Source organism: Schistocerca piceifrons, unplaced genomic scaffold (genome assembly GCF_021461385.2).
Source record: "Schistocerca piceifrons isolate TAMUIC-IGC-003096 unplaced genomic scaffold, iqSchPice1.1 HiC_scaffold_667, whole genome shotgun sequence".
NCBI classification, from domain to species: domain Eukaryota; kingdom Metazoa; phylum Arthropoda; class Insecta; order Orthoptera; family Acrididae; genus Schistocerca; species Schistocerca piceifrons.
The window spans coordinates 58,271-76,337 of record NW_025728912.1 but is presented as its reverse complement, the minus strand read 5'-3'; the positions used below and the strand labels follow the sequence as shown (position 1 = coordinate 76,337).

The following is an 18,067-nucleotide window of genomic DNA, read 5'->3' as shown; positions in this document are numbered from 1 at the left end:
GACCAAAAGATCATCACCCTGCGTGGAAGTTGACAGAGGATCCGAACCCGACTCGTCGGGAAGCGCTACATCATTCACTCGGCAATGGCCATAATATCTTGAATACACTGGTTCTCAACCGATAAAGAGAAAATGAAAGAAAATGTCCGATTGCCGATGCGCAACCACTTTGGCCCCTGTCAGTACTTGGGCGGGTGAGCGCATGGGAACACAGGGTACTATTGGCAGTTTTACTTCCTATTTTTGTTTCTCCTTAGTTTTCGGAGCTGCAGCCCGATTCGGTCAGGGAGACGCCACCGTGAAATGAAGGGGGCGTGCTGTGTGTCCATCGCCTAGCCTCACCTCTCTTTACCTCTCTCAGTCGTTTCTCGTGCTTGTCGTTTTGATATAGGCCGATTTGAGAGCGTCAGCTCTCGCGTCAGCCGAGCAAAGTCGAGACAAGTCGAGACACACTAAGGGCTGGTATGCAGCGAGTAGGAGGCCGGAAAAACAATAATTTAAGAGCGCGTGGCAAAAGTACTCATACGCGAAATTAAAAGCCTGCTGCGGTGGCCGGGAATCGAACCCGGATCAACTGCTTGGAAGGCAACTATGCTGACCATTACACCACCACCGCACAAGCGAGCGCCCCGCCTCCGCGCTGTGTCGGCTTCCCGCCTGTCGGCAGCGGCCGAAGGTGATCGTACCTGGCAGGCGCATTTCGAGGTAGGCTAGGGGAGCACATCCAGACGCATTCGGACAGCGTATCCGCGCACATTTCGCATCCTTTGGCAAGAGTCGGCGCCGGCGAGGACCGCGTTCTGGCGGCATTTTTAAGCAGTGCAGTGCAGGATTCAGCGTCTGCAGCATCTTCTCCACAGAATGCTACGGCGCTTGACGGCAGTCCCACTTTCCCTTGAGACATCTGCTCGGGAAGCAGCGTGAAGTTGCCGCTGGCCCCAGCATCGGTGGTTCAGTGGTAGAATGCTCGCCTGCCACGCGGGCGGCCCGGGTTCGATTCCCGGCCGATGCATCATTTTGCTTTTCCCGCGATAATGCTGCCGTGTGGCTTGCGCGCTTGAGATGCACGATCCGCAAGAATATATAGCTGGATTCCCTTGAGAAGAACCGAGAACGCAGCACTCGCCGGTCCCCACTAGGACGCTCGCATGATGTTCTGCAGACTAGCGTCGGCTTGGCCTCACAAGTTGCTGTGTCCAGGTGCCTCCGAGGCACTGAGCTTTAACGACAAGGAGTGCTGCCTATCGTTGCAACAGCTGCAGCAACACCGCAATCAACTGGGCCGGCAGTGCGCGTGTAGCAACAGAACACGTTACCCAGGAAGTACAGTGTCTCTACGTCTAATATTGGGTACGGTATTTACCCAGTTTCCAGGACCAGTGGTGCACCCGTGCCTCGGTAGCGCAGTAGGCAGCGCGTAAGTCTCATAATCTTAAGGTCGTGAGTTCGATCCTCACCCGGGGCATTTAATTTTCTGTGACTGATGGTGGCGCTGTTGCTAGGGCGCCAACGTAGTTCTTGTTTGTTATCCACAACTTTTCAACGCTTCAGCGGGAAAATGTTTACCTCCTGTTATTGCTACTTACAGCTTCCCTTTTCCTCTTCTCCCAGCAGAGCATGAAGCCAAAAGCATTGCTCTGCGGCGTTTGAGGTGCGCGCCTTGCCAGTCAGTCTGTGCAAAGATGCTCGCAAAGAGAGAAGGGCGCCGACGCGGCACTCGACACGAAATGCGACAAGCGACCGTACGAACGGTCGAACGAAACGGCCGCATCCGGTGTGGTCTAGTGGCTAGGATACCTGGCTTTCACCCAGGAGGCCCGGGTTCGATTCCCGGTACCGGAACGGAATTTTTTCCACACGAGTCGTGACAAGTTTGAGCTGTCCGAGCGGCCGTTTCCCGTCCTGCTCGCAATATAGCTACTGTTTCGTGACCGTCAGCAGAATATAGACTAGGGAAGCAGACGCACGACGACCATAGAAATGGTGTACGGCTTCATGCCACCAGTTTCCAGCGTAGGGCTGAGCAACTGCATCTGCTGGGGCCCGTTAGCTCAGTTGGTTAGAGCGTCGTGCTAATAACGCGAAGGTCGTGGGTTCGATCCCCCCACGGGCCACTACTCTTTTACTACTACGAAAAGGCAGCGCCGATTTCAGCTGGCGAGTGTGATGACCAAAAGATCATCACCCTGCGTGGAAGTTGACAGAGGATCCGAACCCGACTCGTCGGGAAGCGCTACATCATTCACTCGGCAATGGCCATAATATCTTGAATACACTGGTTCTCAACCGATAAAGAGAAAATGAAAGAAAATGTCCGATTGCCGATGCGCAACCACTTTGGCCCCTGTCAGTACTTGGGCGGGTGAGCGCATGGGAACACAGGGTACTATTGGCAGTTTTACTTCCTATTTTTGTTTCTCCTTAGTTTTCGGAGCTGCAGCCCGATTCGGTCAGGGAGACGCCACCGTGAAATGAAGGGGGCGTGCTGTGTGTCCATCGCCTAGCCTCACCTCTCTTTACCTCTCTCAGTCGTTTCTCGTGCTTGTCGTTTTGATATAGGCCGATTTGAGAGCGTCAGCTCTCGCGTCAGCCGAGCAAAGTCGAGACAAGTCGAGACACACTAAGGGCTGGTATGCAGCGAGTAGGAGGCCGGAAAAACAATAATTTAAGAGCGCGTGGCAAAAGTACTCATACGCGAAATTAAAAGCCTGCTGCGGTGGCCGGGAATCGAACCCGGATCAACTGCTTGGAAGGCAACTATGCTGACCATTACACCACCACCGCACAAGCGAGCGCCCCGCCTCCGCGCTGTGTCGGCTTCCCGCCTGTCGGCAGCGGCCGAAGGTGATCGTACCTGGCAGGCGCATTTCGAGGTAGGCTAGGGGAGCACATCCAGACGCATTCGGACAGCGTATCCGCGCACATTTCGCATCCTTTGGCAAGAGTCGGCGCCGGCGAGGACCGCGTTCTGGCGGCATTTTTAAGCAGTGCAGTGCAGGATTCAGCGTCTGCAGCATCTTCTCCACAGAATGCTACGGCGCTTGACGGCAGTCCCACTTTCCCTTGAGACATCTGCTCGGGAAGCAGCGTGAAGTTGCCGCTGGCCCCAGCATCGGTGGTTCAGTGGTAGAATGCTCGCCTGCCACGCGGGCGGCCCGGGTTCGATTCCCGGCCGATGCATCATTTTGCTTTTCCCGCGATAATGCTGCCGTGTGGCTTGCGCGCTTGAGATGCACGATCCGCAAGAATATATAGCTGGATTCCCTTGAGAAGAACCGAGAACGCAGCACTCGCCGGTCCCCACTAGGACGCTCGCATGATGTTCTGCAGACTAGCGTCGGCTTGGCCTCACAAGTTGCTGTGTCCAGGTGCCTCCGAGGCACTGAGCTTTAACGACAAGGAGTGCTGCCTATCGTTGCAACAGCTGCAGCAACACCGCAATCAACTGGGCCGGCAGTGCGCGTGTAGCAACAGAACACGTTACCCAGGAAGTACAGTGTCTCTACGTCTAATATTGGGTACGGTATTTACCCAGTTTCCAGGACCAGTGGTGCACCCGTGCCTCGGTAGCGCAGTAGGCAGCGCGTAAGTCTCATAATCTTAAGGTCGTGAGTTCGATCCTCACCCGGGGCATTTAATTTTCTGTGACTGATGGTGGCGCTGTTGCTAGGGCGCCAACGTAGTTCTTGTTTGTTATCCACAACTTTTCAACGCTTCAGCGGGAAAATGTTTACCTCCTGTTATTGCTACTTACAGCTTCCCTTTTCCTCTTCTCCCAGCAGAGCATGAAGCCAAAAGCATTGCTCTGCGGCGTTTGAGGTGCGCGCCTTGCCAGTCAGTCTGTGCAAAGATGCTCGCAAAGAGAGAAGGGCGCCGACGCGGCACTCGACACGAAATGCGACAAGCGACCGTACGAACGGTCGAACGAAACGGCCGCATCCGGTGTGGTCTAGTGGCTAGGATACCTGGCTTTCACCCAGGAGGCCCGGGTTCGATTCCCGGTACCGGAACGGAATTTTTTCCACACGAGTCGTGACAAGTTTGAGCTGTCCGAGCGGCCGTTTCCCGTCCTGCTCGCAATATAGCTACTGTTTCGTGACCGTCAGCAGAATATAGACTAGGGAAGCAGACGCACGACGACCATAGAAATGGTGTACGGCTTCATGCCACCAGTTTCCAGCGTAGGGCTGAGCAACTGCATCTGCTGGGGCCCGTTAGCTCAGTTGGTTAGAGCGTCGTGCTAATAACGCGAAGGTCGTGGGTTCGATCCCCCCACGGGCCACTACTCTTTTACTACTACGAAAAGGCAGCGCCGATTTCAGCTGGCGAGTGTGATGACCAAAAGATCATCACCCTGCGTGGAAGTTGACAGAGGATCCGAACCCGACTCGTCGGGAAGCGCTACATCATTCACTCGGCAATGGCCATAATATCTTGAATACACTGGTTCTCAACCGATAAAGAGAAAATGAAAGAAAATGTCCGATTGCCGATGCGCAACCACTTTGGCCCCTGTCAGTACTTGGGCGGGTGAGCGCATGGGAACACAGGGTACTATTGGCAGTTTTACTTCCTATTTTTGTTTCTCCTTAGTTTTCGGAGCTGCAGCCCGATTCGGTCAGGGAGACGCCACCGTGAAATGAAGGGGGCGTGCTGTGTGTCCATCGCCTAGCCTCACCTCTCTTTACCTCTCTCAGTCGTTTCTCGTGCTTGTCGTTTTGATATAGGCCGATTTGAGAGCGTCAGCTCTCGCGTCAGCCGAGCAAAGTCGAGACAAGTCGAGACACACTAAGGGCTGGTATGCAGCGAGTAGGAGGCCGGAAAAACAATAATTTAAGAGCGCGTGGCAAAAGTACTCATACGCGAAATTAAAAGCCTGCTGCGGTGGCCGGGAATCGAACCCGGATCAACTGCTTGGAAGGCAACTATGCTGACCATTACACCACCACCGCACAAGCGAGCGCCCCGCCTCCGCGCTGTGTCGGCTTCCCGCCTGTCGGCAGCGGCCGAAGGTGATCGTACCTGGCAGGCGCATTTCGAGGTAGGCTAGGGGAGCACATCCAGACGCATTCGGACAGCGTATCCGCGCACATTTCGCATCCTTTGGCAAGAGTCGGCGCCGGCGAGGACCGCGTTCTGGCGGCATTTTTAAGCAGTGCAGTGCAGGATTCAGCGTCTGCAGCATCTTCTCCACAGAATGCTACGGCGCTTGACGGCAGTCCCACTTTCCCTTGAGACATCTGCTCGGGAAGCAGCGTGAAGTTGCCGCTGGCCCCAGCATCGGTGGTTCAGTGGTAGAATGCTCGCCTGCCACGCGGGCGGCCCGGGTTCGATTCCCGGCCGATGCATCATTTTGCTTTTCCCGCGATAATGCTGCCGTGTGGCTTGCGCGCTTGAGATGCACGATCCGCAAGAATATATAGCTGGATTCCCTTGAGAAGAACCGAGAACGCAGCACTCGCCGGTCCCCACTAGGACGCTCGCATGATGTTCTGCAGACTAGCGTCGGCTTGGCCTCACAAGTTGCTGTGTCCAGGTGCCTCCGAGGCACTGAGCTTTAACGACAAGGAGTGCTGCCTATCGTTGCAACAGCTGCAGCAACACCGCAATCAACTGGGCCGGCAGTGCGCGTGTAGCAACAGAACACGTTACCCAGGAAGTACAGTGTCTCTACGTCTAATATTGGGTACGGTATTTACCCAGTTTCCAGGACCAGTGGTGCACCCGTGCCTCGGTAGCGCAGTAGGCAGCGCGTAAGTCTCATAATCTTAAGGTCGTGAGTTCGATCCTCACCCGGGGCATTTAATTTTCTGTGACTGATGGTGGCGCTGTTGCTAGGGCGCCAACGTAGTTCTTGTTTGTTATCCACAACTTTTCAACGCTTCAGCGGGAAAATGTTTACCTCCTGTTATTGCTACTTACAGCTTCCCTTTTCCTCTTCTCCCAGCAGAGCATGAAGCCAAAAGCATTGCTCTGCGGCGTTTGAGGTGCGCGCCTTGCCAGTCAGTCTGTGCAAAGATGCTCGCAAAGAGAGAAGGGCGCCGACGCGGCACTCGACACGAAATGCGACAAGCGACCGTACGAACGGTCGAACGAAACGGCCGCATCCGGTGTGGTCTAGTGGCTAGGATACCTGGCTTTCACCCAGGAGGCCCGGGTTCGATTCCCGGTACCGGAACGGAATTTTTTCCACACGAGTCGTGACAAGTTTGAGCTGTCCGAGCGGCCGTTTCCCGTCCTGCTCGCAATATAGCTACTGTTTCGTGACCGTCAGCAGAATATAGACTAGGGAAGCAGACGCACGTCGACCATAGAAATGGTGTACGGCTTCATGCCACCAGTTTCCAGCGTAGGGCTGAGCAACTGCATCTGCTGGGGCCCGTTAGCTCAGTTGGTTAGAGCGTCGTGCTAATAACGCGAAGGTCGTGGGTTCGATCCCCCCACGGGCCACTACTCTTTTACTACTACGAAAAGGCAGCGCCGATTTCAGCTGGCGAGTGTGATGACCAAAAGATCATCACCCTGCGTGGAAGTTGACAGAGGATCCGAACCCGACTCGTCGGGAAGCGCTACATCATTCACTCGGCAATGGCCATAATATCTTGAATACACTGGTTCTCAACCGATAAAGAGAAAATGAAAGAAAATGTCCGATTGCCGATGCGCAACCACTTTGGCCCCTGTCAGTACTTGGGCGGGTGAGCGCATGGGAACACAGGGTACTATTGGCAGTTTTACTTCCTATTTTTGTTTCTCCTTAGTTTTCGGAGCTGCAGCCCGATTCGGTCAGGGAGACGCCACCGTGAAATGAAGGGGGCGTGCTGTGTGTCCATCGCCTAGCCTCACCTCTCTTTACCTCTCTCAGTCGTTTCTCGTGCTTGTCGTTTTGATATAGGCCGATTTGAGAGCGTCAGCTCTCGCGTCAGCCGAGCAAAGTCGAGACAAGTCGAGACACACTAAGGGCTGGTATGCAGCGAGTAGGAGGCCGGAAAAACAATAATTTAAGAGCGCGTGGCAAAAGTACTCATACGCGAAATTAAAAGCCTGCTGCGGTGGCCGGGAATCGAACCCGGATCAACTGCTTGGAAGGCAACTATGCTGACCATTACACCACCACCGCACAAGCGAGCGCCCCGCCTCCGCGCTGTGTCGGCTTCCCGCCTGTCGGCAGCGGCCGAAGGTGATCGTACCTGGCAGGCGCATTTCGAGGTAGGCTAGGGGAGCACATCCAGACGCATTCGGACAGCGTATCCGCGCACATTTCGCATCCTTTGGCAAGAGTCGGCGCCGGCGAGGACCGCGTTCTGGCGGCATTTTTAAGCAGTGCAGTGCAGGATTCAGCGTCTGCAGCATCTTCTCCACAGAATGCTACGGCGCTTGACGGCAGTCCCACTTTCCCTTGAGACATCTGCTCGGGAAGCAGCGTGAAGTTGCCGCTGGCCCCAGCATCGGTGGTTCAGTGGTAGAATGCTCGCCTGCCACGCGGGCGGCCCGGGTTCGATTCCCGGCCGATGCATCATTTTGCTTTTCCCGCGATAATGCTGCCGTGTGGCTTGCGCGCTTGAGATGCACGATCCGCAAGAATATATAGCTGGATTCCCTTGAGAAGAACCGAGAACGCAGCACTCGCCGGTCCCCACTAGGACGCTCGCATGATGTTCTGCAGACTAGCGTCGGCTTGGCCTCACAAGTTGCTGTGTCCAGGTGCCTCCGAGGCACTGAGCTTTAACGACAAGGAGTGCTGCCTATCGTTGCAACAGCTGCAGCAACACCGCAATCAACTGGGCCGGCAGTGCGCGTGTAGCAACAGAACACGTTACCCAGGAAGTACAGTGTCTCTACGTCTAATATTGGGTACGGTATTTACCCAGTTTCCAGGACCAGTGGTGCACCCGTGCCTCGGTAGCGCAGTAGGCAGCGCGTAAGTCTCATAATCTTAAGGTCGTGAGTTCGATCCTCACCCGGGGCATTTAATTTTCTGTGACTGATGGTGGCGCTGTTGCTAGGGCGCCAACGTAGTTCTTGTTTGTTATCCACAACTTTTCAACGCTTCAGCGGGAAAATGTTTACCTCCTGTTATTGCTACTTACAGCTTCCCTTTTCCTCTTCTCCCAGCAGAGCATGAAGCCAAAAGCATTGCTCTGCGGCGTTTGAGGTGCGCGCCTTGCCAGTCAGTCTGTGCAAAGATGCTCGCAAAGAGAGAAGGGCGCCGACGCGGCACTCGACACGAAATGCGACAAGCGACCGTACGAACGGTCGAACGAAACGGCCGCATCCGGTGTGGTCTAGTGGCTAGGATACCTGGCTTTCACCCAGGAGGCCCGGGTTCGATTCCCGGTACCGGAACGGAATTTTTTCCACACGAGTCGTGACAAGTTTGAGCTGTCCGAGCGGCCGTTTCCCGTCCTGCTCGCAATATAGCTACTGTTTCGTGACCGTCAGCAGAATATAGACTAGGGAAGCAGACGCACGACGACCATAGAAATGGTGTACGGCTTCATGCCACCAGTTTCCAGCGTAGGGCTGAGCAACTGCATCTGCTGGGGCCCGTTAGCTCAGTTGGTTAGAGCGTCGTGCTAATAACGCGAAGGTCGTGGGTTCGATCCCCCCACGGGCCACTACTCTTTTACTACTACGAAAAGGCAGCGCCGATTTCAGCTGGCGAGTGTGATGACCAAAAGATCATCACCCTGCGTGGAAGTTGACAGAGGATCCGAACCCGACTCGTCGGGAAGCGCTACATCATTCACTCGGCAATGGCCATAATATCTTGAATACACTGGTTCTCAACCGATAAAGAGAAAATGAAAGAAAATGTCCGATTGCCGATGCGCAACCACTTTGGCCCCTGTCAGTACTTGGGCGGGTGAGCGCATGGGAACACAGGGTACTATTGGCAGTTTTACTTCCTATTTTTGTTTCTCCTTAGTTTTCGGAGCTGCAGCCCGATTCGGTCAGGGAGACGCCACCGTGAAATGAAGGGGGCGTGCTGTGTGTCCATCGCCTAGCCTCACCTCTCTTTACCTCTCTCAGTCGTTTCTCGTGCTTGTCGTTTTGATATAGGCCGATTTGAGAGCGTCAGCTCTCGCGTCAGCCGAGCAAAGTCGAGACAAGTCGAGACACACTAAGGGCTGGTATGCAGCGAGTAGGAGGCCGGAAAAACAATAATTTAAGAGCGCGTGGCAAAAGTACTCATACGCGAAATTAAAAGCCTGCTGCGGTGGCCGGGAATCGAACCCGGATCAACTGCTTGGAAGGCAACTATGCTGACCATTACACCACCACCGCACAAGCGAGCGCCCCGCCTCCGCGCTGTGTCGGCTTCCCGCCTGTCGGCAGCGGCCGAAGGTGATCGTACCTGGCAGGCGCATTTCGAGGTAGGCTAGGGGAGCACATCCAGACGCATTCGGACAGCGTATCCGCGCACATTTCGCATCCTTTGGCAAGAGTCGGCGCCGGCGAGGACCGCGTTCTGGCGGCATTTTTAAGCAGTGCAGTGCAGGATTCAGCGTCTGCAGCATCTTCTCCACAGAATGCTACGGCGCTTGACGGCAGTCCCACTTTCCCTTGAGACATCTGCTCGGGAAGCAGCGTGAAGTTGCCGCTGGCCCCAGCATCGGTGGTTCAGTGGTAGAATGCTCGCCTGCCACGCGGGCGGCCCGGGTTCGATTCCCGGCCGATGCATCATTTTGCTTTTCCCGCGATAATGCTGCCGTGTGGCTTGCGCGCTTGAGATGCACGATCCGCAAGAATATATAGCTGGATTCCCTTGAGAAGAACCGAGAACGCAGCACTCGCCGGTCCCCACTAGGACGCTCGCATGATGTTCTGCAGACTAGCGTCGGCTTGGCCTCACAAGTTGCTGTGTCCAGGTGCCTCCGAGGCACTGAGCTTTAACGACAAGGAGTGCTGCCTATCGTTGCAACAGCTGCAGCAACACCGCAATCAACTGGGCCGGCAGTGCGCGTGTAGCAACAGAACACGTTACCCAGGAAGTACAGTGTCTCTACGTCTAATATTGGGTACGGTATTTACCCAGTTTCCAGGACCAGTGGTGCACCCGTGCCTCGGTAGCGCAGTAGGCAGCGCGTAAGTCTCATAATCTTAAGGTCGTGAGTTCGATCCTCACCCGGGGCATTTAATTTTCTGTGACTGATGGTGGCGCTGTTGCTAGGGCGCCAACGTAGTTCTTGTTTGTTATCCACAACTTTTCAACGCTTCAGCGGGAAAATGTTTACCTCCTGTTATTGCTACTTACAGCTTCCCTTTTCCTCTTCTCCCAGCAGAGCATGAAGCCAAAAGCATTGCTCTGCGGCGTTTGAGGTGCGCGCCTTGCCAGTCAGTCTGTGCAAAGATGCTCGCAAAGAGAGAAGGGCGCCGACGCGGCACTCGACACGAAATGCGACAAGCGACCGTACGAACGGTCGAACGAAACGGCCGCATCCGGTGTGGTCTAGTGGCTAGGATACCTGGCTTTCACCCAGGAGGCCCGGGTTCGATTCCCGGTACCGGAACGGAATTTTTTCCACACGAGTCGTGACAAGTTTGAGCTGTCCGAGCGGCCGTTTCCCGTCCTGCTCGCAATATAGCTACTGTTTCGTGACCGTCAGCAGAATATAGACTAGGGAAGCAGACGCACGACGACCATAGAAATGGTGTACGGCTTCATGCCACCAGTTTCCAGCGTAGGGCTGAGCAACTGCATCTGCTGGGGCCCGTTAGCTCAGTTGGTTAGAGCGTCGTGCTAATAACGCGAAGGTCGTGGGTTCGATCCCCCCACGGGCCACTACTCTTTTACTACTACGAAAAGGCAGCGCCGATTTCAGCTGGCGAGTGTGATGACCAAAAGATCATCACCCTGCGTGGAAGTTGACAGAGGATCCGAACCCGACTCGTCGGGAAGCGCTACATCATTCACTCGGCAATGGCCATAATATCTTGAATACACTGGTTCTCAACCGATAAAGAGAAAATGAAAGAAAATGTCCGATTGCCGATGCGCAACCACTTTGGCCCCTGTCAGTACTTGGGCGGGTGAGCGCATGGGAACACAGGGTACTATTGGCAGTTTTACTTCCTATTTTTGTTTCTCCTTAGTTTTCGGAGCTGCAGCCCGATTCGGTCAGGGAGACGCCACCGTGAAATGAAGGGGGCGTGCTGTGTGTCCATCGCCTAGCCTCACCTCTCTTTACCTCTCTCAGTCGTTTCTCGTGCTTGTCGTTTTGATATAGGCCGATTTGAGAGCGTCAGCTCTCGCGTCAGCCGAGCAAAGTCGAGACAAGTCGAGACACACTAAGGGCTGGTATGCAGCGAGTAGGAGGCCGGAAAAACAATAATTTAAGAGCGCGTGGCAAAAGTACTCATACGCGAAATTAAAAGCCTGCTGCGGTGGCCGGGAATCGAACCCGGATCAACTGCTTGGAAGGCAACTATGCTGACCATTACACCACCACCGCACAAGCGAGCGCCCCGCCTCCGCGCTGTGTCGGCTTCCCGCCTGTCGGCAGCGGCCGAAGGTGATCGTACCTGGCAGGCGCATTTCGAGGTAGGCTAGGGGAGCACATCCAGACGCATTCGGACAGCGTATCCGCGCACATTTCGCATCCTTTGGCAAGAGTCGGCGCCGGCGAGGACCGCGTTCTGGCGGCATTTTTAAGCAGTGCAGTGCAGGATTCAGCGTCTGCAGCATCTTCTCCACAGAATGCTACGGCGCTTGACGGCAGTCCCACTTTCCCTTGAGACATCTGCTCGGGAAGCAGCGTGAAGTTGCCGCTGGCCCCAGCATCGGTGGTTCAGTGGTAGAATGCTCGCCTGCCACGCGGGCGGCCCGGGTTCGATTCCCGGCCGATGCATCATTTTGCTTTTCCCGCGATAATGCTGCCGTGTGGCTTGCGCGCTTGAGATGCACGATCCGCAAGAATATATAGCTGGATTCCCTTGAGAAGAACCGAGAACGCAGCACTCGCCGGTCCCCACTAGGACGCTCGCATGATGTTCTGCAGACTAGCGTCGGCTTGGCCTCACAAGTTGCTGTGTCCAGGTGCCTCCGAGGCACTGAGCTTTAACGACAAGGAGTGCTGCCTATCGTTGCAACAGCTGCAGCAACACCGCAATCAACTGGGCCGGCAGTGCGCGTGTAGCAACAGAACACGTTACCCAGGAAGTACAGTGTCTCTACGTCTAATATTGGGTACGGTATTTACCCAGTTTCCAGGACCAGTGGTGCACCCGTGCCTCGGTAGCGCAGTAGGCAGCGCGTAAGTCTCATAATCTTAAGGTCGTGAGTTCGATCCTCACCCGGGGCATTTAATTTTCTGTGACTGATGGTGGCGCTGTTGCTAGGGCGCCAACGTAGTTCTTGTTTGTTATCCACAACTTTTCAACGCTTCAGCGGGAAAATGTTTACCTCCTGTTATTGCTACTTACAGCTTCCCTTTTCCTCTTCTCCCAGCAGAGCATGAAGCCAAAAGCATTGCTCTGCGGCGTTTGAGGTGCGCGCCTTGCCAGTCAGTCTGTGCAAAGATGCTCGCAAAGAGAGAAGGGCGCCGACGCGGCACTCGACACGAAATGCGACAAGCGACCGTACGAACGGTCGAACGAAACGGCCGCATCCGGTGTGGTCTAGTGGCTAGGATACCTGGCTTTCACCCAGGAGGCCCGGGTTCGATTCCCGGTACCGGAACGGAATTTTTTCCACACGAGTCGTGACAAGTTTGAGCTGTCCGAGCGGCCGTTTCCCGTCCTGCTCGCAATATAGCTACTGTTTCGTGACCGTCAGCAGAATATAGACTAGGGAAGCAGACGCACGACGACCATAGAAATGGTGTACGGCTTCATGCCACCAGTTTCCAGCGTAGGGCTGAGCAACTGCATCTGCTGGGGCCCGTTAGCTCAGTTGGTTAGAGCGTCGTGCTAATAACGCGAAGGTCGTGGGTTCGATCCCCCCACGGGCCACTACTCTTTTACTACTACGAAAAGGCAGCGCCGATTTCAGCTGGCGAGTGTGATGACCAAAAGATCATCACCCTGCGTGGAAGTTGACAGAGGATCCGAACCCGACTCGTCGGGAAGCGCTACATCATTCACTCGGCAATGGCCATAATATCTTGAATACACTGGTTCTCAACCGATAAAGAGAAAATGAAAGAAAATGTCCGATTGCCGATGCGCAACCACTTTGGCCCCTGTCAGTACTTGGGCGGGTGAGCGCATGGGAACACAGGGTACTATTGGCAGTTTTACTTCCTATTTTTGTTTCTCCTTAGTTTTCGGAGCTGCAGCCCGATTCGGTCAGGGAGACGCCACCGTGAAATGAAGGGGGCGTGCTGTGTGTCCATCGCCTAGCCTCACCTCTCTTTACCTCTCTCAGTCGTTTCTCGTGCTTGTCGTTTTGATATAGGCCGATTTGAGAGCGTCAGCTCTCGCGTCAGCCGAGCAAAGTCGAGACAAGTCGAGACACACTAAGGGCTGGTATGCAGCGAGTAGGAGGCCGGAAAAACAATAATTTAAGAGCGCGTGGCAAAAGTACTCATACGCGAAATTAAAAGCCTGCTGCGGTGGCCGGGAATCGAACCCGGATCAACTGCTTGGAAGGCAACTATGCTGACCATTACACCACCACCGCACAAGCGAGCGCCCCGCCTCCGCGCTGTGTCGGCTTCCCGCCTGTCGGCAGCGGCCGAAGGTGATCGTACCTGGCAGGCGCATTTCGAGGTAGGCTAGGGGAGCACATCCAGACGCATTCGGACAGCGTATCCGCGCACATTTCGCATCCTTTGGCAAGAGTCGGCGCCGGCGAGGACCGCGTTCTGGCGGCATTTTTAAGCAGTGCAGTGCAGGATTCAGCGTCTGCAGCATCTTCTCCACAGAATGCTACGGCGCTTGACGGCAGTCCCACTTTCCCTTGAGACATCTGCTCGGGAAGCAGCGTGAAGTTGCCGCTGGCCCCAGCATCGGTGGTTCAGTGGTAGAATGCTCGCCTGCCACGCGGGCGGCCCGGGTTCGATTCCCGGCCGATGCATCATTTTGCTTTTCCCGCGATAATGCTGCCGTGTGGCTTGCGCGCTTGAGATGCACGATCCGCAAGAATATATAGCTGGATTCCCTTGAGAAGAACCGAGAACGCAGCACTCGCCGGTCCCCACTAGGACGCTCGCATGATGTTCTGCAGACTAGCGTCGGCTTGGCCTCACAAGTTGCTGTGTCCAGGTGCCTCCGAGGCACTGAGCTTTAACGACAAGGAGTGCTGCCTATCGTTGCAACAGCTGCAGCAACACCGCAATCAACTGGGCCGGCAGTGCGCGTGTAGCAACAGAACACGTTACCCAGGAAGTACAGTGTCTCTACGTCTAATATTGGGTACGGTATTTACCCAGTTTCCAGGACCAGTGGTGCACCCGTGCCTCGGTAGCGCAGTAGGCAGCGCGTAAGTCTCATAATCTTAAGGTCGTGAGTTCGATCCTCACCCGGGGCATTTAATTTTCTGTGACTGATGGTGGCGCTGTTGCTAGGGCGCCAACGTAGTTCTTGTTTGTTATCCACAACTTTTCAACGCTTCAGCGGGAAAATGTTTACCTCCTGTTATTGCTACTTACAGCTTCCCTTTTCCTCTTCTCCCAGCAGAGCATGAAGCCAAAAGCATTGCTCTGCGGCGTTTGAGGTGCGCGCCTTGCCAGTCAGTCTGTGCAAAGATGCTCGCAAAGAGAGAAGGGCGCCGACGCGGCACTCGACACGAAATGCGACAAGCGACCGTACGAACGGTCGAACGAAACGGCCGCATCCGGTGTGGTCTAGTGGCTAGGATACCTGGCTTTCACCCAGGAGGCCCGGGTTCGATTCCCGGTACCGGAACGGAATTTTTTCCACACGAGTCGTGACAAGTTTGAGCTGTCCGAGCGGCCGTTTCCCGTCCTGCTCGCAATATAGCTACTGTTTCGTGACCGTCAGCAGAATATAGACTAGGGAAGCAGACGCACGACGACCATAGAAATGGTGTACGGCTTCATGCCACCAGTTTCCAGCGTAGGGCTGAGCAACTGCATCTGCTGGGGCCCGTTAGCTCAGTTGGTTAGAGCGTCGTGCTAATAACGCGAAGGTCGTGGGTTCGATCCCCCCACGGGCCACTGCTCTTTTACTACTACGAAAAGGCAGCGCCGATTTCAGCTGGCGAGTGTGATGACCAAAAGATCATCACCCTGCGTGGAAGTTGACAGAGGATCCGAACCCGACTCGTCGGGAAGCGCTACATCATTCACTCGGCAATGGCCATAATATCTTGAATACACTGGTTCTCAACCGATAAAGAGAAAATGAAAGAAAATGTCCGATTGCCGATGCGCAACCACTTTGGCCCCTGTCAGTACTTGGGCGGGTGAGCGCATGGGAACACAGGGTACTATTGGCAGTTTTACTTCCTATTTTTGTTTCTCCTTAGTTTTCGGAGCTGCAGCCCGATTCGGTCAGGGAGACGCCACCGTGAAATGAAGGGGGCGTGCTGTGTGTCCATCGCCTAGCCTCACCTCTCTTTACCTCTCTCAGTCGTTTCTCGTGCTTGTCGTTTTGATATAGGCCGATTTGAGAGCGTCAGCTCTCGCGTCAGCCGAGCAAAGTCGAGACAAGTCGAGACACACTAAGGGCTGGTATGCAGCGAGTAGGAGGCCGGAAAAACAATAATTTAAGAGCGCGTGGCAAAAGTACTCATACGCGAAATTAAAAGCCTGCTGCGGTGGCCGGGAATCGAACCCGGATCAACTGCTTGGAAGGCAACTATGCTGACCATTACACCACCACCGCACAAGCGAGCGCCCCGCCTCCGCGCTGTGTCGGCTTCCCGCCTGTCGGCAGCGGCCGAAGGTGATCGTACCTGGCAGGCGCATTTCGAGGTAGGCTAGGGGAGCACATCCAGACGCATTCGGACAGCGTATCCGCGCACATTTCGCATCCTTTGGCAAGAGTCGGCGCCGGCGAGGACCGCGTTCTGGCGGCATTTTTAAGCAGTGCAGTGCAGGATTCAGCGTCTGCAGCATCTTCTCCACAGAATGCTACGGCGCTTGACGGCAGTCCCACTTTCCCTTGAGACATCTGCTCGGGAAGCAGCGTGAAGTTGCCGCTGGCCCCAGCATCGGTGGTTCAGTGGCAGAATGCTCGCCTGCCACGCGGGCGGCCCGGGTTCGATTCCCGGCCGATGCATCATTTTGCTTTTCCCGCGATAATGCTGCCGTGTGGCTTGCGCGCTTGAGATGCACGATCCGCAAGAATATATAGCTGGATTCCCTTGAGAAGAACCGAGAACGCAGCACTCGCCGGTCCCCACTAGGACGCTCGCATGATGTTCTGCAGACTAGCGTCGGCTTGGCCTCACAAGTTGCTGTGTCCAGGTGCCTCCGAGGCACTGAGCTTTAACGACAAGGAGTGCTGCCTATCGTTGCAACAGCTGCAGCAACACCGCAATCAACTGGGCCGGCAGTGCGCGTGTAGCAACAGAACACGTTACCCAGGAAGTACAGTGTCTCTACGTCTAATATTGGGTACGGTATTTACCCAGTTTCCAGGACCAGTGGTGCACCCGTGCCTCGGTAGCGCAGTAGGCAGCGCGTAAGTCTCATAATCTTAAGGTCGTGAGTTCGATCCTCACCCGGGGCATTTAATTTTCTGTGACTGATGGTGGCGCTGTTGCTAGGGCGCCAACGTAGTTCTTGTTTGTTATCCACAACTTTTCAACGCTTCAGCGGGAAAATGTTTACCTCCTGTTATTGCTACTTACAGCTTCCCTTTTCCTCTTCTCCCAGCAGAGCATGAAGCCAAAAGCATTGCTCTGCGGCGTTTGAGGTGCGCGCCTTGCCAGTCAGTCTGTGCAAAGATGCTCGCAAAGAGAGAAGGGCGCCGACGCGGCACTCGACACGAAATGCGACAAGCGACCGTACGAACGGTCGAACGAAACGGCCGCATCCGGTGTGGTCTAGTGGCTAGGATACCTGGCTTTCACCCAGGAGGCCCGGGTTCGATTCCCGGTACCGGAACGGAATTTTTTCCACACGAGTCGTGACAAGTTTGAGCTGTCCGAGCGGCCGTTTCCCGTCCTGCTCGCAATATAGCTACTGTTTCGTGACCGTCAGCAGAATATAGACTAGGGAAGCAGACGCACGACGACCATAGAAATGGTGTACGGCTTCATGCCACCAGTTTCCAGCGTAGGGCTGAGCAACTGCATCTGCTGGGGCCCGTTAGCTCAGTTGGTTAGAGCGTCGTGCTAATAACGCGAAGGTCGTGGGTTCGATCCCCCCACGGGCCACTACTCTTTTACTACTACGAAAAGGCAGCGCCGATTTCAGCTGGCGAGTGTGATGACCAAAAGATCATCACCCTGCGTGGAAGTTGACAGAGGATCCGAACCCGACTCGTCGGGAAGCGCTACATCATTCACTCGGCAATGGCCATAATATCTTGAATACACTGGTTCTCAACCGATAAAGAGAAAATGAAAGAAAATGTCCGATTGCCGATGCGCAACCACTTTGGCCCCTGTCAGTACTTGGGCGGGTGAGCGCATGGGAACACAGGGTACTATTGGCAGTTTTACTTCCTATTTTTGTTTCTCCTTAGTTTTCGGAGCTGCAGCCCGATTCGGTCAGGGAGACGCCACCGTGAAATGAAGGGGGCGTGCTGTGTGTCCATCGCCTAGCCTCACCTCTCTTTACCTCTCTCAGTCGTTTCTCGTGCTTGTCGTTTTGATATAGGCCGATTTGAGAGCGTCAGCTCTCGCGTCAGCCGAGCAAAGTCGAGACAAGTCGAGACACACTAAGGGCTGGTATGCAGCGAGTAGGAGGCCGGAAAAACAATAATTTAAGAGCGCGTGGCAAAAGTACTCATACGCGAAATTAAAAGCCTGCTGCGGTGGCCGGGAATCGAACCCGGATCAACTGCTTGGAAGGCAACTATGCTGACCATTACACCACCACCGCACAAGCGAGCGCCCCGCCTCCGCGCTGTGTCGGCTTCCCGCCTGTCGGCAGCGGCCGAAGGTGATCGTACCTGGCAGGCGCATTTCGAGGTAGGCTAGGGGAGCACA

At 55.0% G+C, this 18,067-nt stretch overlaps 41 non-coding genes across 41 annotated transcripts; 32 read left to right on the top strand and 9 right to left on the bottom strand.

Moving 5' to 3' along the window:
* Nucleotides 1–544: 544 nt before the first annotated feature.
* Trnag-ucc lies at nucleotides 545–616 on the bottom strand. Its single transcript has one exon. It is a non-coding gene; the product is annotated as a tRNA-Gly (tRNA).
* A 325-nt stretch (nucleotides 617–941) lies between these two features.
* On the top strand, nucleotides 942–1,012 carry Trnag-gcc. Its single transcript has one exon. It is a non-coding gene; the product is annotated as a tRNA-Gly (tRNA).
* Nucleotides 1,013–1,392: 380 nt separating this feature from the next.
* Nucleotides 1,393–1,465, top strand: Trnam-cau. The gene has a single exon. It is a non-coding gene; the product is annotated as a tRNA-Met (tRNA).
* Nucleotides 1,466–1,770: 305 nt separating this feature from the next.
* Nucleotides 1,771–1,842, top strand: Trnae-uuc. Its single transcript has one exon. It is a non-coding gene; the product is annotated as a tRNA-Glu (tRNA).
* Nucleotides 1,843–2,040: 198 nt separating this feature from the next.
* On the top strand, nucleotides 2,041–2,114 carry Trnai-aau. Its single transcript has one exon. It is a non-coding gene; the product is annotated as a tRNA-Ile (tRNA).
* A 598-nt stretch (nucleotides 2,115–2,712) lies between these two features.
* On the bottom strand, nucleotides 2,713–2,784 carry Trnag-ucc. The gene has a single exon. It is a non-coding gene; the product is annotated as a tRNA-Gly (tRNA).
* Nucleotides 2,785–3,109: 325 nt separating this feature from the next.
* Trnag-gcc lies at nucleotides 3,110–3,180 on the top strand. The gene has a single exon. It is a non-coding gene; the product is annotated as a tRNA-Gly (tRNA).
* Nucleotides 3,181–3,560: 380 nt separating this feature from the next.
* Trnam-cau lies at nucleotides 3,561–3,633 on the top strand. The gene has a single exon. It is a non-coding gene; the product is annotated as a tRNA-Met (tRNA).
* A 305-nt stretch (nucleotides 3,634–3,938) lies between these two features.
* On the top strand, nucleotides 3,939–4,010 carry Trnae-uuc. Its single transcript has one exon. It is a non-coding gene; the product is annotated as a tRNA-Glu (tRNA).
* Nucleotides 4,011–4,208: 198 nt separating this feature from the next.
* Nucleotides 4,209–4,282, top strand: Trnai-aau. The gene has a single exon. It is a non-coding gene; the product is annotated as a tRNA-Ile (tRNA).
* Nucleotides 4,283–4,880: 598 nt separating this feature from the next.
* On the bottom strand, nucleotides 4,881–4,952 carry Trnag-ucc. The gene has a single exon. It is a non-coding gene; the product is annotated as a tRNA-Gly (tRNA).
* Nucleotides 4,953–5,277: 325 nt separating this feature from the next.
* Nucleotides 5,278–5,348, top strand: Trnag-gcc. The gene has a single exon. It is a non-coding gene; the product is annotated as a tRNA-Gly (tRNA).
* A 380-nt stretch (nucleotides 5,349–5,728) lies between these two features.
* On the top strand, nucleotides 5,729–5,801 carry Trnam-cau. Its single transcript has one exon. It is a non-coding gene; the product is annotated as a tRNA-Met (tRNA).
* A 305-nt stretch (nucleotides 5,802–6,106) lies between these two features.
* On the top strand, nucleotides 6,107–6,178 carry Trnae-uuc. The gene has a single exon. It is a non-coding gene; the product is annotated as a tRNA-Glu (tRNA).
* Nucleotides 6,179–6,376: 198 nt separating this feature from the next.
* On the top strand, nucleotides 6,377–6,450 carry Trnai-aau. The gene has a single exon. It is a non-coding gene; the product is annotated as a tRNA-Ile (tRNA).
* Nucleotides 6,451–7,048: 598 nt separating this feature from the next.
* On the bottom strand, nucleotides 7,049–7,120 carry Trnag-ucc. The gene has a single exon. It is a non-coding gene; the product is annotated as a tRNA-Gly (tRNA).
* A 325-nt stretch (nucleotides 7,121–7,445) lies between these two features.
* On the top strand, nucleotides 7,446–7,516 carry Trnag-gcc. The gene has a single exon. It is a non-coding gene; the product is annotated as a tRNA-Gly (tRNA).
* Nucleotides 7,517–7,896: 380 nt separating this feature from the next.
* Nucleotides 7,897–7,969, top strand: Trnam-cau. Its single transcript has one exon. It is a non-coding gene; the product is annotated as a tRNA-Met (tRNA).
* Nucleotides 7,970–8,274: 305 nt separating this feature from the next.
* Nucleotides 8,275–8,346, top strand: Trnae-uuc. The gene has a single exon. It is a non-coding gene; the product is annotated as a tRNA-Glu (tRNA).
* Nucleotides 8,347–8,544: 198 nt separating this feature from the next.
* On the top strand, nucleotides 8,545–8,618 carry Trnai-aau. Its single transcript has one exon. It is a non-coding gene; the product is annotated as a tRNA-Ile (tRNA).
* A 598-nt stretch (nucleotides 8,619–9,216) lies between these two features.
* Nucleotides 9,217–9,288, bottom strand: Trnag-ucc. Its single transcript has one exon. It is a non-coding gene; the product is annotated as a tRNA-Gly (tRNA).
* Nucleotides 9,289–9,613: 325 nt separating this feature from the next.
* On the top strand, nucleotides 9,614–9,684 carry Trnag-gcc. Its single transcript has one exon. It is a non-coding gene; the product is annotated as a tRNA-Gly (tRNA).
* A 380-nt stretch (nucleotides 9,685–10,064) lies between these two features.
* Nucleotides 10,065–10,137, top strand: Trnam-cau. The gene has a single exon. It is a non-coding gene; the product is annotated as a tRNA-Met (tRNA).
* A 305-nt stretch (nucleotides 10,138–10,442) lies between these two features.
* On the top strand, nucleotides 10,443–10,514 carry Trnae-uuc. Its single transcript has one exon. It is a non-coding gene; the product is annotated as a tRNA-Glu (tRNA).
* A 198-nt stretch (nucleotides 10,515–10,712) lies between these two features.
* On the top strand, nucleotides 10,713–10,786 carry Trnai-aau. The gene has a single exon. It is a non-coding gene; the product is annotated as a tRNA-Ile (tRNA).
* A 598-nt stretch (nucleotides 10,787–11,384) lies between these two features.
* On the bottom strand, nucleotides 11,385–11,456 carry Trnag-ucc. The gene has a single exon. It is a non-coding gene; the product is annotated as a tRNA-Gly (tRNA).
* Nucleotides 11,457–11,781: 325 nt separating this feature from the next.
* Nucleotides 11,782–11,852, top strand: Trnag-gcc. Its single transcript has one exon. It is a non-coding gene; the product is annotated as a tRNA-Gly (tRNA).
* A 380-nt stretch (nucleotides 11,853–12,232) lies between these two features.
* Trnam-cau lies at nucleotides 12,233–12,305 on the top strand. The gene has a single exon. It is a non-coding gene; the product is annotated as a tRNA-Met (tRNA).
* Nucleotides 12,306–12,610: 305 nt separating this feature from the next.
* Trnae-uuc lies at nucleotides 12,611–12,682 on the top strand. Its single transcript has one exon. It is a non-coding gene; the product is annotated as a tRNA-Glu (tRNA).
* A 198-nt stretch (nucleotides 12,683–12,880) lies between these two features.
* On the top strand, nucleotides 12,881–12,954 carry Trnai-aau. The gene has a single exon. It is a non-coding gene; the product is annotated as a tRNA-Ile (tRNA).
* A 598-nt stretch (nucleotides 12,955–13,552) lies between these two features.
* On the bottom strand, nucleotides 13,553–13,624 carry Trnag-ucc. Its single transcript has one exon. It is a non-coding gene; the product is annotated as a tRNA-Gly (tRNA).
* A 325-nt stretch (nucleotides 13,625–13,949) lies between these two features.
* Nucleotides 13,950–14,020, top strand: Trnag-gcc. Its single transcript has one exon. It is a non-coding gene; the product is annotated as a tRNA-Gly (tRNA).
* Nucleotides 14,021–14,400: 380 nt separating this feature from the next.
* Trnam-cau lies at nucleotides 14,401–14,473 on the top strand. Its single transcript has one exon. It is a non-coding gene; the product is annotated as a tRNA-Met (tRNA).
* A 305-nt stretch (nucleotides 14,474–14,778) lies between these two features.
* Nucleotides 14,779–14,850, top strand: Trnae-uuc. Its single transcript has one exon. It is a non-coding gene; the product is annotated as a tRNA-Glu (tRNA).
* A 198-nt stretch (nucleotides 14,851–15,048) lies between these two features.
* On the top strand, nucleotides 15,049–15,122 carry Trnai-aau. Its single transcript has one exon. It is a non-coding gene; the product is annotated as a tRNA-Ile (tRNA).
* Nucleotides 15,123–15,720: 598 nt separating this feature from the next.
* Trnag-ucc lies at nucleotides 15,721–15,792 on the bottom strand. The gene has a single exon. It is a non-coding gene; the product is annotated as a tRNA-Gly (tRNA).
* A 325-nt stretch (nucleotides 15,793–16,117) lies between these two features.
* Nucleotides 16,118–16,188, top strand: Trnag-gcc. Its single transcript has one exon. It is a non-coding gene; the product is annotated as a tRNA-Gly (tRNA).
* Nucleotides 16,189–16,568: 380 nt separating this feature from the next.
* Nucleotides 16,569–16,641, top strand: Trnam-cau. The gene has a single exon. It is a non-coding gene; the product is annotated as a tRNA-Met (tRNA).
* Nucleotides 16,642–16,946: 305 nt separating this feature from the next.
* Trnae-uuc lies at nucleotides 16,947–17,018 on the top strand. Its single transcript has one exon. It is a non-coding gene; the product is annotated as a tRNA-Glu (tRNA).
* A 198-nt stretch (nucleotides 17,019–17,216) lies between these two features.
* Nucleotides 17,217–17,290, top strand: Trnai-aau. Its single transcript has one exon. It is a non-coding gene; the product is annotated as a tRNA-Ile (tRNA).
* Nucleotides 17,291–17,888: 598 nt separating this feature from the next.
* Trnag-ucc lies at nucleotides 17,889–17,960 on the bottom strand. The gene has a single exon. It is a non-coding gene; the product is annotated as a tRNA-Gly (tRNA).
* Nucleotides 17,961–18,067: the final 107 nt, after the last annotated feature.